The following is a 17,504-nucleotide window of genomic DNA, read 5'->3' as shown; positions in this document are numbered from 1 at the left end:
CACACATTATGTTAAAATATGAGACTTTACGAATACCGAAATGTAAAAACATGTACTCAGAGAAACCGTTTAACTACGGTATTACTCCGTCAATGCTCCTTATACAACTCCGTTAATTCCCTTGGTCCTCCGAACCGATAGCTCGACAACTTGTCGAATCTAGTTAGGATCAAAAATATTAATTCTCTTAATTAATAAAATCCTACTCTGGAATTAACTCTATACCATCTTAATTTAATTTAATTAATTCTAGTCTTCAAATTATTTCTTATTTAATAAGTTCATATTTTCATTCATTTAAACTTTCTTTGTTTATCTCTTTTAACACGCAAAACCATTTTTTTATAAATATACTTTAATATATAAAATATATTTCTTTATATCAAATAACACTTTTCACTTCAAGGTTATTTATTTAAATTTATTAAAACAGCCCCGTATTATCTTAAATTCCACTTTTGGTTAAAATACTAAAATACCCTCAAACTTTTCAAAATTGACCATTTAGGTCCTTTCGTAAATCAATTAATTTCAAAATCGACAAAATCATTTTATCTCAGATTATTAACTTTCTAAATCTGGAAACTTTGGCTAATATACCATGTAGCCCCTTAATTTTGGAAAAAGGACAATTCAACCCAAAAATTCTAGTTTTCGGCAAACATACCCAATTCTTTTAAAAATCATCAAAATTCTTTAAAATTCTCAAAATCATTTCACATCAGATTATATACATCAATAATATAAAAATATAATTAAATTACAGATTGATCCTTTATTTTTACGAAAATTACATTTTAACCCCTAAACTTTAATGTTTGACAATCAAGTCCAAATCAATTGAAAATCACATCAATCAATTCTTTAAATTATCTAAGCTTACCCATCAACTCAATTTTATGATCTAACATTTAATTCATAGCCATGCAACACAATTTAGATCAAAATCGTAATAATTTTTAAATCAATTTAGGATAATTCTATCAAATTAATCAAAACATATTTATTTTAATTAACATACTAAAACAGCAGCCCTTCTTTTTAAAATAATTTATTTTTCATGGTTTTAATAATTTAAAACCGATTAAACAATTAATAATCAAAACCGATTATTAAACCGTCAAAACACATAACTTTAATCACTTTAATTCCATAAATAATTAATGAATAACTTTCATAATTTTTTATAAATAATTTCTGCCCAGAAATTTAAAGTGACTTAAATACCCTTATTTTGACAATTTTTAAAGAAATTACACTCTAAAAATCGAAACCCATTATTTATAAATAACACCTAACATTTTAATTAATTTTAATCTATGAAAATCAACCTTTAACATACATATTAAATTTATTTTTAACATCAGCCCGCAAGAACTTATTGAATCAATCGTGTGGGCTCATAATAAATTAAAAGTTGCTCAAAATAGGGTTACTCCTCAATTGAATCAAAATTCAAATTGAAACCTAAATTAATGTTTTGTTCAAAAAATACATATATCATTTAATTAAAATCGAAACCCATCAAAACAACAATTAAAACCAATTATGTAAGCATCAAACCACAATTTTTAACAATCTAAGCATGTATCTAAAACTCAAATAACATCAGTAAATAAAAATAATTATTTGAGGTTGAAGGTATACCTTGATCCTACATGCAATGGTAGATTATTAATCTACGGAAGAATTATAACGTTTTTCGTTAAGGAATTATTAAGAAATAACAAATACATAATATGGCTAAGGGTAAATGGAGAGCATTCATCAATGGAGGGAAAGAAATTTGCTGGAAATAAAGTGGGGAAGAAGACTTAGGATATTTATTAGTTTAGGCAAAATTACAAGTTTGCCCTTGTGGCAATTTCGTAAATAAATCGAAGTTTAGGGTAAAATTGACTTTTACTATTTTCGATATTTAATTCTCTCAAACATTTTCAAATGTTATTTCATGAATAATAACCTCCAAATTATTATCTCGGGACGTCTATTTTATTTTATAATGAATTTTCTTTATTAATTCTGCAGTCTAATTGCAGTCCGGCTAAAGTATACTTTTTCGTCCAAAAATTCTCAAATTTATTCCTTGGACTCCAAATATATTAATAAGCTTCCTCGATTATTTAAATTCTCAATTTGAACTTAAATAATACGTTTCCTTAGTCCTGGTTACCTAAATCCTGACGAACCCAGCGGTTCGATTTGAGCTGCATTGTTCTTTAAATTTCTGCATTGTTTCTCATTCAAATTTTATAAAATAAAATTTATAAAATTGAAGAGGACGTCGATAGCTTCGATTTGACATATAGATCATCGAATTCTGATGTCGGAATAGGAAGATATGAATTTTGGAAGTTCGTCTTTCAAAAATTGTCATATTATTATACTTATCCAAAAATTTCCAAAATAATTTTTTATGATTCCAATATTTTTATGGGCTTCTCTAAATATTTGAATTCTCCATTTGAATTTAAATATCACTTTTTATAATCTCGATCGTCCAAATTACGACATATAGCTTAATTTAATAATTTAAAATTTTCGTTTATTACAGAAATTTAGGAATTTATCTGAAATAAAAAGATAATTGAATTTTATACCTCATTATAAAAAAATTATCAAAAATACATCATGATCTTAACTATTTTCAAATATTATTTCATGAATAATAACCTCCAAATTATTATCTCGGGACGTCTATTTTATTTTATAATAAATTTTCTTTATTAATTCTGCAGTCTAATTGCAGTCCGGCTAAAGTATACTTTTTCGTCCAAAAATTCTCAAATTTATTCCTTGAACTCCAAATATATTAATAAGCTTCCTCGATTATTTAAATTCTCAATTTGAACTTAAATAATACGTTTTTTTAGTCCTGGTTACCTAAATCCTGACGAGCCCAGCGGTTCGATTTGAGCTGCATTGTTTTAAATTTCTGCACTGTTTCTCATTCAAATTTTATAAAATAAAATTCATAAAACTGAAGAGGACGTCGATAGCTTCGATTTGACATATAGATCATCGAATTCTGATGTCGGAATAGAAAGATATGAATTTTAGAAGTTCGTCATTCAAAAATTGTCATATTATTATACGTATCCAAAAATTTCCAAAATAATTTTTTATGATTCCAATATTTTTATGGGCTTCTCTAAATATTTGAATTCTCCATTTGAATTTAAATATCACTTTTTATAATCTCGATCGTCCAAATTACGACATATAGCTTAATTTAATAATTCAAAATTTTCGTTTATTACAGAAATTTAGGAATTTATCTGAAATAAAAAGATAATTGAATTTTATACCTCATTATAAAAAAATTATCAAAAATACATCATGATCTTAACTATTTTCAAATATTATTTCATGAATAATAACCTCCAAATTATTATCTCGGGACGTCTATTTTATTTTATAATGAATTTTCTTTATTAATTTTGCAGTCTAATTGCAGTCCGGCTAAAGTATACTTTTTGTCCGAAAATTCTCAAATTTATTCCTTGGACTCCAAATATATTAATAAGCTTCCTCGATTATTTAAATTCTCAATTTGAACTTAAATAATACGTTTCCTTAGTCCTGGTTACCTATATCCTAACGAACCCAGCGGTTCGATTTGAGCTGCATTGTTCTTTAAATTTCTGCACTGTTTCTCATTCAAATTTTATAAAATAAAATTTATAAAATTGAAGAGGACGTCGATAGCTTCGATTTGACATATAGATCATCGAATTCTGATGTCGGAATAGGAAGATATGAATTTTGGAAGTTCGTCTTTCAAAAATTGTCATATTATTATACTTATCCAAAAATTTCCAAAATAATTTTTTATGATTCCAATATTTTTATGGGCTTCTCTAAATATTTGAATTCTCCATTTGAATTTAAATATCACTTTTTATAATCTCGATCGTCCAAATTACGACATATAGCTTAATTTAATAATTCAAAATTTTCGTTTATTACAGAAATTTAGGAATTTATCTGAAATAAAAAGATAATTGAATTTTATACCTCATTATAAAAAAATTATCAAAAATACATCATGATCTTAACTATTTTCAAATATTATTTCATGAATAATAACCTCCAAATTATTATCTCGGGACGTCTATTTTATTTTATAATGAATTTTCTTTATTAATTTTGCAGTCTAATTGCAGTCCGGCTAAAGTATACTTTTTGTCCGAAAATTCTCAAATTTATTCCTTGGACTCCAAATATATTAATAAGCTTCCTCGATTATTTAAATTCTCAATTTGAACTTAAATAATACGTTTCCTTAGTCCTGGTTACCTAAATCCTGACGAACCCAGCGGTTCGATTTGAGCTGCATTGTTCTTTAAATTTCTGCACTGTTTCTCATTCAAATTTTATAAAATAAAATTTATAAAATTGAAGAGGACGTCGATAGCTTCGATTTGACATATAGATCATCGAATTCTGATGTCGGAATAGGAAGATATGAATTTTGGAAGTTCGTCTTTCAAAAATTGTCATATTATTATACTTATCCAAAAATTTCCAAAATAATTTTTTATGATTCCAATATTTTTATGGGCTTCTCTAAATATTTGAATTCTCCATTTGAATTTAAATATCACTTCTTATAATCCCGATCGTCCAAATTACGACATATAGCTTAATTTAATAATTCAAAATTTCCGTTTATTACATTCTCCCCTCCTTAAAATAATTCGTCCTCGAATTATAATATCACTTATACTCCAACATTTTCCTTTTCATATCATCAATACTTCTTCAGAGACTTTTCCATTTAAGTCTCAGAATGTTTCATACCATGTTGTTCATTACTTTATAAACATATCTCCTTATTTAGGCCTTACAAGGTATATTTTCCTTGTCCTATTCCTTTCTTTACATTACAGAGCCAATGTCTCATCGTACTTACGTTAGAAACTTACTTGTTTAAAAATCACTTTGTTTTTCCACTTATAAAATCATACCATAATTGTACACCGGTGTGATGACTTCTCTCATCACCAAGAGTTGCAATGACAATGTTTTTTTACATACATAATGTACATGATGCATGTCCTAATAGTGAACGTAATATGGATGTAGTTGAAATCCCTAAATAGCTACCTTAAGGGGGGGGGGGGAGGTGAATAAGGTTTAGTGAGTAATTAAAATTTAAGTGAGAGTTTGAGAAGAGAAAATCGACACAAGCAATTTAGAGTGGTTCGGATCACAAATCGATCCTACTCCACTACTCAATCAAAGATTGAGATTTTAGAATCTACTAATTGAGATAGTGTTTTAAAGACAAACACAAACTTTACAAAGAGATTTCTAAGAGATAATCTCAAACTCACAATATGCTTTTCTAAGGCTAAACACAAACCTACAACACTAATGATTGAATCACAAAGATTAATCAATCAACAAAGAGAATAAGCAATTAAATAAATGATGCACAATAAATTTAGAGAGAATAAATTGAATGCTTGAGGATGTTTGTTGTTGCTAGAGTGTCTAACCTCATAAATGAGGTAGGCAAAGGGTATTTATAACCCCAACAACAAACCCTTGAATCTTTTAGAAGAAAACTCAAGTTTGGGCTGAAAAACACTCGGTCGCGCCCGAGATCCCTTACATCGCGCCCGAGATCTTTGAATGTCAGGAATTCAGCCAATGGTTGAAGGCCACTTATCAAGCAACTGATGGAAGACTCTGAACTAGCCGTTAGACCTTCAACGGTCATATGCATCGCGCCCGTGATGCATATGTCGCGCCCGAGATATAAGTCAAGAACCGAATACCTTTGAGTGACTGATGAATCGCGCCCGCGATATGCTTTGTCGCGCCCGAGATATATGAATCTCGCCCGTGATTCCTGAGGCATCTCGGGCGCGAAAAGCTACTGGAACTAGTGGTGATTCCGATTTTTCGATTCTCGCTAACACACTAATAAACATGATTAAACTCTTTAAATTGATTGCCAAACTCAAAATTAGGGTTCAAATGGGACTTGGTCCAACAATCTCCCCCTTTTTGATTTTGACAATCAATTTACTCAAATGGCTAAGTTTGTGGGAGTTCAAATAAACTTTGGCTCCCCCTCACTTTATGCACTCAAAAATTAAATGAATTTGAGACAAGCATAAAAGAAATACGGTTTTTCAAAACTTAGTCATTTTTGTAAAATTTCCAATTTGAGAGATATGTCAAAAAGGTTTTGGAAAATGCAAATATCTCTCCCCCTTTGTCAAAAACAAAAAGAGTTAAGGCATATTAAGATAATATATCGGAAGGCAAGAATTAGGGACAAAAATAATCATAAGCAATAAATCATAGATAAACAAGATAAAAACACACTTAGATTAAGAAATGGAGACAATACAAAGCTTGCACAAAAATATAAACATATAAAGACATGTAATCCACAACTAGGGAGGATTTACAAGGCATTTTTGGCAAAGTGAAGAATGCAAAAAAAATATAAAACAAGAGACAAAAGAAAGATAATGCATGAAATGAATGGAATGCAAATGATCAATCCTCTTCATCAATGTCATCAAAATCTTCTTCCTCAAGGACCGGAGTATGAACCGGAGAAGGCGGGAATTGAGCATCGAAGCGGTTCCGCAAATTGCCAAAATCGGACCGTAAACCACTAAACTCCGTTTCCATTCTTCCAAAGCGACTCTCCAAATTGTTGAAACGAAATTCCACATTCGTTTCCATCAAATTCATACGTCCAAACATCCGCTCATTTTGACTATAAATGAGTGAGAGTATCTCATTCGTACTTGCACCTTGAGGAGGTAGCCAAGTAGGATCCATAGCCGGGGCCGGAATTTCCGCACCTTGAAAGCCCATTTGAGCCTCTTCCTCTACTTGTGCCGCAAACTCCTCCGGATGAGCCGGTTCCCCCAATTGCCATTGTCGCTTTCTTGTAAGCCTCCGCACTTCTTGTCCAATAACCCTATCTCCAAAAAGGTAGTGGTAATGATCACCAACAACATTAAAAGCCCCCACTCGATTAACAAAGTAATCAAGATCGAGAAGGGACTTATTCCATCCAATAACAACGCCATGATTTTGCCGAAGAGCCGAAGTGTAGGCTTTGGCCTTCTTGACCATTGCCGTGACGAAGGAGCCAACCCGAAGTGTGCCTCTCTTCCTTCCAAGTGCATGAAGATGTTCTATAAAATACCTAGCGCAAGAAAAGCGCTCTCCTTTGACCGCACACCACATAAAAAATAGGTCTTTGATGGGGACCTTCTCATTGCCTTCATGTCTTCCATTGATCGAATAAGTGATGATGCGATGAAAAACGAACAAAGGTAAAGTGGCAATAGACTTGGCAATTGCGGTGCGAGATTCATGCCTCACGTCGGTGCTAACTTCCGCCCAAAAATCATGAATGGTGAACTCCTCAACACGAAGATAGTTTGTAGCAAAACCATCCTCAAACCCGAAGCACTCATCGATCTCCCTTGGTGTAAGCTTGTAGGTCTTTCCTTGAACTTGAAATGTCACTCCATAGAACCCGGAGCGATGATTTTCATTTGTGATCAAGTGAAGCGAAGCAATCACTTCCTTTGTCAAATCCTCAATGGTTTCTTCTCTATTTTCAAGAACAAATTTTCTCCATCCCAAGGCATCAATGTAGGCTTCAACTTGAGCCCTTGATCCGTCAAAAGCCATATCCACAATAGAGGGAAAACGAGTGCCTTCGATTTCCGCTTGTTCCATGTTACCCCTTCAAATGGCCAATTCCTCCAATTCCAATGTAGGAAGTTGAGTAGAACCTTAAGCCGAAGCCTTTCCCTTCGATTTAAAAGAAACCTTGGGTGCCATGATGTATGAATGAATGAAATGAGGATGACAAATGCAAGAGATTTTGAAGTTTTGAGGGGTTAAAAGACTATTTTGCAAAAGAAAATATATTAGAAAGGTTTGAGAGGTTTTGTAAAGAAGAAATGCTCTCAAAGGGAGTATTTATAGGGCTTAAGGAGTCCTAAAAACGGTCAAAAACGGCTAGTTTTTGAAAAACTAGACGTTTTGACAAGTGTCAAAACGGCAGATTTTTGAAAAGATCTGCATGAATCGTGCCTGAGATACGTCCATCGCGCCCGCGATACATCAAACTAGCCGTTAAATTCAAACGTTCGGATGTATCGCGCCCGCGATACATAAATCTCGCCCGAGATACATGCAGAAAAAAAAAATTACACTTTCTGTCTGTCTATCACGCCCGAGACATGAAGATCGCGGCCGAGATACTAGCAGAGGGAAAAAAATTTTAAGTATAGTTTGAAGATCTCGCCCGTGAAAGGTAGATAGCGGCCGAGATTCATTGAAATCAAGATTTTTAACAATTTTCGAAAAGATTGCAGAATGCCAAGCCTTGATTCCAGCACACATGGATAAATTATTATGGACAAACATCAAACTCATGTAACCATCATACAAAAGAGATTAACATGTATATTGGTCCAATCAATTAAAAGAAAGCACATAGTTAATTAAGAATAATTTGAATCAAATAAGGTAATAAGCACATTAGTTCAAAGTACTCCCATCAAGCATACCAAGCTCTCGAATGATAAAATGCATACGATCCTTATTTAGGGGCTTGGTAAAAATATCCGCAAATTGATTAGTAGTATCGATGAATTCGATTACTACATCACCTTTATGCACATGATCACAAATAAAATGATGGCGGATATCTATGTGTTTACTTCTAGAATGTTGAATTGGGTTCTTTGATAGGTTTATTGCACTAGTGTTGTCACATTTGATGGGAATGTGATCAAGTGCAATACCATAATCAAGAAGTTGTTGCTTAATCCATAGGATTTGAGCACAACAACAACCGGCCGCTACATATTCGGCCTCCGCGGTTGACAAAGCCACGTATACTTGTTTCTTACTACTCCAAGAGATCAAACTTTGACCTAGAAATTGGCAAGTCCCGGAGGTACTTTTACGATCAATAAGACAACCCGCATAGTCGGCATCGGAGTAGCCAAGTAACCTAGGGTCCACATTTCTAGGGTAATAGATTCCTAGGTGTAAAGTACCATGCAAGTATTTCAAAATACGTTTAACGGCATGCAAGTGGGATTCCTTAGGACAAGCTTGAAAACGAGCACATAAGCATACACTAAACATAATGTCGGGTCTACTAGCGGTAAGATAAAGGAGAGATCCTATCATACATTGATACATTGTAATATCAATGCATTTACCCGATTCGTCTTTGTCCAATTTAGTTGTGGTACTCATTGGTGTTTTGCTACTAGAGGATGTTTCCATGCCAAACTTTTTGAGCATCTCCTTTGTGTACTTGGATTGATTGATGAAGATTCCATCCTTATCTTGTTTGATTTAAAGTCCAAGGAAGAACTTGAGCTCTCCCATGTTGCTCATTTCAAACTCCCTAGTCATACACTTAGAAAAATCTCTACATAGAGACTCATTAGTAGCACCAAAGATGATATCATCAACATAAATTTGCACAAAGAGAATATCATGCTTATGAGTCTTTGTAAAAAGAGTAGTATCAACCTTGCCTTTGGAAAAACCATTTGCAATCAAAAAGCTACTCAACCTATCATACCAAGCTCTAGGAGCTTGTTTTAAACCATAAAGAGCTTTGTTGAGTTTAAAAACATAGTTAGGATGTTGAAAGTCTTCAAAACCGTGAGGTTGTTTAACATAAACTTCCTCCTCAATAAAGCCATTTAAAAAAGCACTTTTCACATCCATTTGAAAAAGTTTGAAATTCATGCATGATGCATAAGCTAATAACATACGAATTGCTTCCAATCTAGCAACCGGAGCAAACGTCTCCTCATAATCAATGCCTTCCTCTTGGTTATAGCCTTGGGCAACCAATCGGGCCTTGTTCCGAGTTATCACTCCACTTTCGTCCAACTTGTTCCGGAAAACCCATTTTGTCCCAATAATGGTATGACCATTAGGACGGGGGACTAGCTCCCAAACTTTATTCCTCATGAATTCATTGAGTTCCTCTTGCATAGCAATTACCCAATGTTCGTCAACTAAAGATTCACTAACTTTAGTGGGCTTTAGTTGTGAAAGGAAAGCAAAATTAGCTATAGTGCGGAAATGATAGCGAGTACTTACACCTTTAGAGGTATCACCAATAATCAACTCTTGAGGATGACTTTTATTAAAAGCCCACTCCTTTGGTAGGTCATAGTTCACCACTTGGTGTTGAGTTGGAGGAGGTGATTCGGCTTCTACCTTGTTACCACCTTGAGTTGGTTGAGGGGTTTCCACTTGTCCTAAGGTATTGACTTGATTTTCAACAAGTGTTAGATCCTCAAATGTACCTACAAAATCATTAACAAACGAGTCCTTTTCCGGAAAGTCCTTGGAGGACTCATCAAAAACCACATGCATAGACTCCTCAACAACTAAAGTACGCTTGTTAAACACTCTATAAGACTTGCTAGTAGAGGCATAACCCATAAACACGCCTTCATCGGTTTTGGAGTCAAATTTTCCAAGGTCATCCTTGGTGTTTAATATGAAGCACTTGCATCCAAATACTCTAAAGTAAGAAATCATGGGCTTTCTTCCTATCCATAACTCATAAAAAGTTTTATTCAATATGGGCCTTATAAAAACTCGATTTGCAACATAGCAAGCGGTGCTAACGGCCTCCGCCCACAAGTATTGAGGTAAATCATACTCATGAAGCATAGAGCGGGCCATTTCCACCAAAGTGCGGTTTTTCCTTTCAACAACTCCATTTTGTTGAGGTGTTCTAGGAGAAGAAAAATTATGATCAATACCGTTTTCTTCACAAAACACTTTGAAAGACTCATTTTGAAATTCGGTTCCATGATCACTTATAATACTAGAAATTTGCAAATCTTTTTCTTTTTGAATACGTTTTGCAAGACTAGAAAATTTTTAAAAGCTTCATTCTTATGAGTTAGGAACATAATCCAAGTGAATCTAGAGTAGTCATCAACAATCACATATGCATAGTGCATGCCACGCAAGCTACCAAATCTAGTAGGTCCAAACAAGTCCATGTGTAGCAATTGTAATGGTCTTGTAGTTGAAACAACATTTTTAGACTTAAAAGAAGACTTGTGTTGCTTTCCCTTTTGAAAAGGTCCACACACTTTGTCTTTGGAAAATTTTAGCTTATGCAATCCTTTGACTAGTTCATCCTTACTAACCTCATTCAAGAGGTCCAAGCTAGCATGTCCTAGTCTCCGGTACCATAACCAAGATTCATCGCTAAGTGATAGTAAACACTTGCCATCTTGGTTTTCAAGCGTTTCTAAGTCAATTAGATAAATATTTCCCTTTCGATATCCCTTAAAGACTACTTCATTATTCATTGGTTGAATAACATAGCAAGCTCTAGAGTCAAAAGATACTCTATAACCTTTATCACATAATTGACTCACACTTAAAAGATTATGCTTTAGACCATTAACAAGCCACACATTTTCTATACCGGGAGAATTAGAGTTACCTATCTTGCCTATCCCCACAACTTGGCCTTTAGCATCATCTCCAAAAGTGACGCTTCCTCCATCTATGCTCTTCAAGTTAGCAAAATTGGAGATTTGGCCCGTCATGTGCCTAGAGCAACCGCTATCAACATACCATAAGGTTTTATGGGAAACGGTCTTCTTTGGCACCTATAAAAGGAACAAACTCAAGATTTAGGTACCGTACCATCAAAGAAAGGACGAAGTGTATGAACGAAGTTTTCGGTAGCCATAGATCGATAAGCTCGCAATTAAGCAAGGAAATGAGCAACTTAGCTTTGATACCAATTGAAATCCCTAAATAGCTACCTTAGAGGGGGGGGGGGGGGTGAATAAGGTTTAGTGAGTAATTAAAATTTAAGTGAGAGTTTGAGAAGAGAAAATCGACACAAGCAATTTAGAGTGGTTCGGATCACAAATCGATCCTACTCCACTACTCAATCAAAGATTGAGATTTTAGAATCTACTAATTGAGATAGTGTTTTAAAGACAAACACAAACTTTACAAAGAGATTTCTAAGAGATAATCTCAAACTCACAATATGCTTTTCTAAGGCTAAACACAAACCTACAACACTAATGATTGAATCACAAAGATTAATCAATCAACAAAGAGAATAAGCAATCAAATAAATGATGCACAATAAATTTAGAGAGAATAAATTGAATGCTTGAGGATGTTTGTTGTTGCTAGAGTGTCTAACCTCATAAATGAGGTAGGCAAAGGGTATTTATAACCCCAACAACAAACCCTTGAATCTTCTAGAAGAAAACTTAAGTTTGGGCTGAAAAACACTCGGTCGCGCCCGAGATCCCTTTCATCGCGCCCGAGATCTTTGAATGTCAGGAATTCAGCCAATGGTTGAATGCCACTTGTCAAGCAACTGATGGAAGACTCTGAACTAGCCGTTAGACCTTCAACGGTCATATGCATCGCGCCCGTGATGCATATGTCGCGCCCGAGATATAAGTCAAGAACCGAATACCTTTGAGTGACTGATGAATCGCGCCCGCGATATGCTTTGTCGCGCCCGAGATATATGAATCTCGCCCGTGATGTCTGAGGCATCTCGGGCGCGAAAAGCTACTGGAACTAGTGGTGATTCCGATTTTTTGATTCTCGCTAGAAAGCTCCGATTCGACCCGGAATGGTTTCTATATGTTCCTACACACTAATAAACATGATTAGACTCTTTAAATTGATTGTCAAACTCAAAATTAGGGTTCAAATGGGACTTGGTCCAACAGTAGTGATGCAATTCTATTCGTGCCAATGCAATGCCGGCATAAATCGTCTCCGGGCACAATCATGTGTTCATAAAACATTCCTTTTTCATTAAACACATTTGTTTTTATAAAAATGGCGCCATCGTAAGTTTCTATAGACATAGGGCTCTGCGAAATCACTTATTCCAAAATATTTTTATCGTCTCTTCTCTTATTTACTTTGATATTTGGTTTCCATAGCCAAAACATTCATCTCTAACTTCGTTCAGTTGTGAGAGGTTAGGAAATTTACCAAATTGGATTAATGTGCTTTCCAGTTGTCTTACACCATCGACAACTTGCACAAAATTCATGTCTCTCTGACTCAATAGTCCTATAAACTGAGGTCATAATCCCTTCACAAACATTGTGTGTTTACTCTGACTCGATCAGTTATCAAGTCTGGAGCAAATCTGCTCAATCGATTAAACTCGGTAACATATTCTTGTACAGATCTGTTACCTCGAGTTAACGATAACATTTTGTCTGGATTACCTTCCATTACTACTAACGGTAGGAAGAAATCCTTAAATCGAGTCACAAACTCTGCCCATGTTATATGACCCATTATTGGTCCAATTATTTGTCGAAACCAACCCTTGGCTGGATCTTTCATCGACATCTCCATTAACAACATTGTTTGTCTTTCGTTAGTTTGAAGTCTACGAGCACTTTGCTCGACTTCTTCCAAAAAGTCTAACGCATCACTTGATCCATCTAAATCTTTTGGGCTCAGTTTTACGTATGCTAACACCAGATCTCTATCAATATTTCTCTCTTCTAGTTGATGCTGGTGTTGCATCCACTGCACCATTATTAACACACAACTCCACAAATCAGTAACTTCTGTTACCAAATGATTTATATCAATATTGGGTTGTTGCGGCATTCTCGGTGCCTGCACATTCCCAGCTTGATATACTCCAGATCCTTCTCGACCTCTACCTTGTCCATGGCCTCTATCCGCCGATTGAACTGGTACACGTTCATTATCTAAGGCTTCTCCTAAAGTCTCGTTTAATCGTCGTGCGCCTGCATGCGCTCGCGTATTTTTTTACTCGGCCATTCTAAAGTACAAAGAAATCTAAACGCGTTCTTAATAACATGATATACATATCATATTCGCAAAGTCTTATCGCATACGTAGTCGCGTCTCGTTCTTACTTTACGTATTAGGTTCTAATAACAATTTCATTTGTCTATTTCATATATGGCTATATTTCACATGTTCTATACGTTTCGTATACATTATTCCATTGCATGCACACAACAATCAATCACATTACACGCACATAATCAAATCATAGCTATTACCAATACATAAAAATTAGGTTCAAAGAAAACCCAATTCATTTATGATTTACTCCATCATAACACACACCATAAGTCTCGAGAGTGTACTACTCTACATAGACTAAACAACAATCAAAACATATAATCATTCAATTAAACAATTCACAACGGACATATCACCATATGTCATACAGATAAGCCATATCCTAATGATAATCAACTTATTTAGGAATTTTCGGCTAAAGCACATAACGCAAGTCTCGTGAGTATATCTCTCTACGCAGACTTTATCATATTCGAAAGCATATCACTCCTTTCAGTGATCACGCTATAAACATACCACATCAATTAGTCAATCATACTCATAATAAACACATATTTCATAGATAGTATGAGTCTCGAGAGTATACAACTTCTCGCAGACTATATACTCGAAAGCGTAATGCTTAGTCGAGTAACCATAAACATATATTGTGCTAACACACACATCTAACTCATATCCTGACACCACACATAGGACATGACGTTTTGAAAAACATTTGAAAAACCGATGAAAACGTTTTAAAGACATGACTGGAAGTCCTATAATCCGCAATTATTCCTAACTTAACCTAGTGACATTGTATATTGCTCCTAGGTACACACAAAATCTACATAGACTAACAGTGGTATCTCTGACCAACTGCACTCAATTCACATATTAGTAGAGGTAACTGGACCAACTGCTCTGATACCACCTTTGTCACGACCCAAAATCTCGAGTCGAGACCGGCGCTAGGGAATGGGAGTGGTTGCTCCGAAACCCGTAGCAAGCCTAAAAAACACTATAAATTTTTCGCTTTGAAAATAGACATGTATGAAATATTTATTAAATAACTGATGAGACAAAACATCAGAGTTTAAATGCGCTTTAAAACATTTGTATACAATAAGACTATACTAGTCTACTGCGGACAACTAGAACTTAAAACCTTCTATACAGTCTTTTACCTAAATAGACTTCCGAGAAATAAACATTCGAAAGCCTCCTTCAAAATTGGACCAGCTTTCCTTGAAAATGTTGGGAGGAGTGGGTCAGTATAAAACTGAGTGAGTTCATGCTGTTACAAATAAATATTACATAAAGTGAAAACCGTTTTATATTTAAAATAACTTTATGTATTTTTGAAATCCTTTAAAAACGTCTTAAAAACAGTTGAAGCTCGAACTCGTACATAACATATTTTGACAAGACATTCCATATCATTGGAAGTCAACCATACACGTTGACCTTTAAATTAAACCACATTTCTTAAATTCGTCCATCTACATTGATGGTGAAACTAATCAACATATCATACATGCATAATCTTATGGGACCGATAGCACAGCCAACCGATCAACCATATCCACAACATACATAAATCTTAAGGGACCGATTGCACAGCCAACCGATCAACCTTATTCACAACACACATAAACTTTATGGGACCGATAGCACAGCCAACCAATCAACCATATCCACAACATACATAAATCTTAAGGGACCGATAGCATAGCCAACCGATCAACCTTATTCACAACAAACATAAACTTTATGGGACCGATAGCACAGCCAACCGATCAACCATATTCACCTGACATCGATAGCACAGCCAACCGATGTAACACACACATAAACTGACATCGATAGCACAGCCAACTGATGTAACACACACATAATCCTGACATCGATAGCACAGTCAACCGATGTAACACACACAATCCTGACATCGATAGCACAGCCAACCGATGTAACAAACACACACAATCCTGACATCGATAGCACAGCCAACCGATGTAACACACACACACAATCCTGACATCGATAGCACAGCCAACCGATGTAACACACACACACACACAATCCTGACATCGATAGCACAGTCAACCGATGTAACACACACACACAATCCTGACATCGATAGAACAGTCAACCGATGTAACACACACACACAATCCTGACATCGATAGAACAACCAACCGATGTAACACACACACACAATCCTCACATCGATAGCACAGCCAACCGATGTAACACACACACACACACAATCCTGACATCGATAGCACAACCAACCGATGTAACACACACACACAACCTTGACATCGATAGCACAGCCAACCGATGTAACACACACACACACAATCCTGACATCGATAGCACAGCCAACCGATGTAACACACACACACACAATCCTGACATCGATAGCACAGCCAACCGATGTAACACACACACACAATCCTGACATCGATAGCACAGCCAACCGATGTAACACACACACACAATCCTGAAATCGATAGCACAGCCAACCGATGTAACACACACACAATCCTGACATCGATAGCACAGCCAACCGATGTAACACACACACACAATCCTGACATCGGTAGCACAGCCAACCGATGTAACACACACACATAAACTGACATCGATAGCGAAGGCAACCGATGTAACACACATTCAAGCATAAGCAAATGCATAATAATTTCTCAAAACTATGTGTGTACCTTTGTATATCAAAATAATATATACATATAGTATATACATAAAACATACATCCATACAAGGCATGTAAACATATAACACCGCAACACATATATCACACATTATATTAAAATATGAGACTTTACGAATACCGAAATGTAAAAACATGTACTCAGAGAAACCGTTTAACTACGGTATTACTCCGTCAATGCTCCTTATACAACTCCGTTAATTCCCTTGGTCCTCCGAACCGATAGCTCGACAACTTGTCGAATCTAGTTAGGATCAAAAATATTAATTCTCTTAATTAATAAAATCCTACTCTGGAATTAACTCTATACCATCTTAATTTAATTTAATTAATTCTAGTCTTCAAATTATTTCTTATTTAATAAGTCCATATTTTCATTCATTTAAACTTTCTTTGTTTATCTCTTTTAACACGCAAAACCATTTTTTTATAAATATACTTTAATATATAAAATATATTTCTTTATATCAAATAACACTTTTCACTTCAAGGTTATTTATTTAAATTTATTAAAACAGCCCCGTATTATCTTAAATTCCACTTTTGGTTAAAATACTAAAATACCCTCAAACTTTTCAAAATTGACCATTTAGGTCCTTTCGTAAATCAATTAATTTCAAAATCGACAAAATCATTTTATCTCAGATTATTAACTTTCTAAATCTGGAAACTTTGGCTAATATACCATGTAGCCCCTTAATTTTGGAAAAAGGACAATTCAACCCAAAAATTCTAGTTTTCGGCAAACATACCCAATTCTTTTAAAAATCATCAAAATTCTTTAAAATTCTCAAAATCATTTCACATCAGATTATATACATCAATAATATAAAAATATAATTAAATTACAGATTGATCCTTTATTTTTACGAAAATTACATTTTAATCC

This window comes from Mercurialis annua, linkage group LG2 (assembly GCF_937616625.2).
Source record: "Mercurialis annua linkage group LG2, ddMerAnnu1.2, whole genome shotgun sequence".
Classification (NCBI taxonomy): Eukaryota; Viridiplantae; Streptophyta; class Magnoliopsida; order Malpighiales; family Euphorbiaceae; genus Mercurialis; species Mercurialis annua.
The sequence above is the reverse complement of the archived record's forward strand: the minus strand, read 5'-3'. Positions refer to the sequence as shown.